This window comes from Alexandromys fortis, unplaced genomic scaffold, assembly GCF_014885135.2.
Source record: "Alexandromys fortis isolate MF-2015 unplaced genomic scaffold, M_Fortis_MF-2015_v1.1 scaffold_3, whole genome shotgun sequence".
Lineage (NCBI taxonomy): Eukaryota > Metazoa > Chordata > Mammalia > Rodentia > Cricetidae > Alexandromys > Alexandromys fortis.
In genome coordinates this window covers 17,318,800-17,321,104 of record NW_026067909.1, presented here as the reverse complement: position 1 = coordinate 17,321,104, position 2,305 = coordinate 17,318,800, and positions in this window count along the sequence as shown.

Here is a 2,305-nt window from a genome sequence, read left to right as displayed (position 1 = left end):
TTAAAAGTTCTGTCTGGACCATCATTGGGAAAAGGGAACAACTTGAGGGGCAGGAAAATTGAAAGGTCATCCTAAGTTGGAGCCAGAGACCCCTGTCCCGGGCAAGGGAGCCTTGAGCCCAGAGCAGAGCTTGCTTGGGCCTCTGGAACTGTTCTAATTGGTGTCAGTCAACGGAGAGACACCTTACTTCTCTTCATTAACACATTTTCTTTATTTGACCTTCTGACCCACCTGGTAGACTTCTGTCCAAGCAAGGCTACCATAGAGCTAGGACACTCACACCTAGGAAGGTAAGAGTTATTGGGGCCTGAGCTGCACGTGGTGGCATGCACCTTCAATCCCAACACTTGGGAGTCAGAGGCAGGCATATCTCTATGAGTTCAAAGCTAGACTGGTCTACAAAGTGAGTTCCAGGACAGCCAAAGCCGTTACACAGAGAAACGCTGTCTTAAAATTAAAATAATATAAAATAAAATAAATGTTATTGGGGCCTGATCCTGGCCAGCCTGCACAGACATCTCCAGTGAGGAGAAGGTAGCACATACCTGCTTTCTTATAGTTCTATACTCTCCGCTACACAACTCACCCTTAGCCCCCAGCCTCAACACAAGTCTGCCTCGGGTCTCTGCAGATTTGGGGCTCTCGAGCTACCTTATACAGGCCTAATCTGTGGGCTCTTGCCCTTGGGGCAAAATGAACCTTCCAGGTTGCTTAATCCAAAATCCTAGGTTCCGCTGTCCTGTTCACAATCCCCAGCAGGTATTTCGTGAACTGGGGCCACCCCACACTGCTGACTGGCTGTTCCAGGAAATTACAGAGACCTAGGAAGAAAAAGGAAGACATTTCAACTAGGGAGAGTCAGGCTGTGCTAGATCTCATACCGGACTAATGGGATTGGCCCTTTTAAACCATCTGATGTTCTCAGGAGCCCAGGAATGTAGAAGGTCCTTGTCCAGGACAGACTGAGACAGGCATGAAGTAGAGATAGCAGTCAAAGTTTCAGGGTACCTTATGTCCAGAATGCCTCAGCCATGTATGAGACAGGTAGGCCACAGGACTCCTGGGTCTGTATGTGTTTCTGCAGATTGACACAATTTGGAAGCTCCATAACAATAATGCTCCTTATCTCTGAACACACCGGGTTAGGGTTGTACGTAGTTTCTGTCCCTACAATTGTGTGACTTTACATTTATGCCAACTTCCTTTTAAAGACATTGTGGCTATCACAAAGTATTGAGGAAATGTGTCAAAGATTGTGTTGTGAAATGATGACCGAAAAGCCCATTTGTTGTAGTATGATCCTGGTTTCTCCTAGCCTGTGAACTCTGGGGCAGGGACATTGATTTGATATTTCTGTGCCCCACATAGGGACCTGGCACATAGGTGCTCAATAAACGTCTGTCAGATGCTATCTTGGTCTCTAGGTGTGCATTCTGTGTGACCTTTTTCTCATACAGCCAATGACTGACTCAGTTCTTTTTGGGTTTTGTTTGTTTTTGTTCTTTTTAGATATTCTGGCTGTTTCAAACCGATGATCAGCCTCCATATCCTCCCAGGTGCTGGGATTATAGGTATTCTCCACCATGCCCACTCTTAACACTAAACTTACGACAGTTAAAAAAAAAAAAGTATTAACACTGACCCTTCAGGATGAGGGTCTTTGAGTTGTCTTATGTTGAAATAGGAGCGGCGGGGCTGCGTCCCCAACACCCCGGCCGCTTGCTAGCTCATGCCCGAAATAACAACACACAAACTATTCATTTAAAGAACTACTTGGCCCATTTCTATCTAGCCTCTTCTAGGCTAACTCTCGCACCTAGACTAGCCTATTTCTAGTAATGTGTGTAAGCACCCCAAGGTGCGCTTACCAGGAAGATTCTAGCCTCCGTCCATTCTGGGTTGGAGCTGCCTGGGAGAGCGGAGCCTGGCGTCTCTGCTCCAGAGAGCAGAGCTGTCGGGTCTACCCGGGAGAGCTGAGCATGGTCTCTCTGCTCCAGAGAGCAGAGCTGTCCAGTCTCTCCGGAAGCAGAGCAGAGTCTGACCTCACTTCCTCTTCGGCCCAGAATTCTATTCTGTTTACTCCTCCCATCTATGTTCTAAGCTATGAGGCCAAGCAGATGGTTTATTATAATTAACCAATGACCTTCCTCCATCATTTCCCCTTTTTCTGTTTAAAAAAAAAAGGAAGGCTTTAACTTAACATAGCAAAATTACATATAACAAAACAGTTATCAAATAAAAATTACAATAATCTATATCATAACTAAGGAAAACTATAACTATAGCTAACTATTCTTAACTCCAT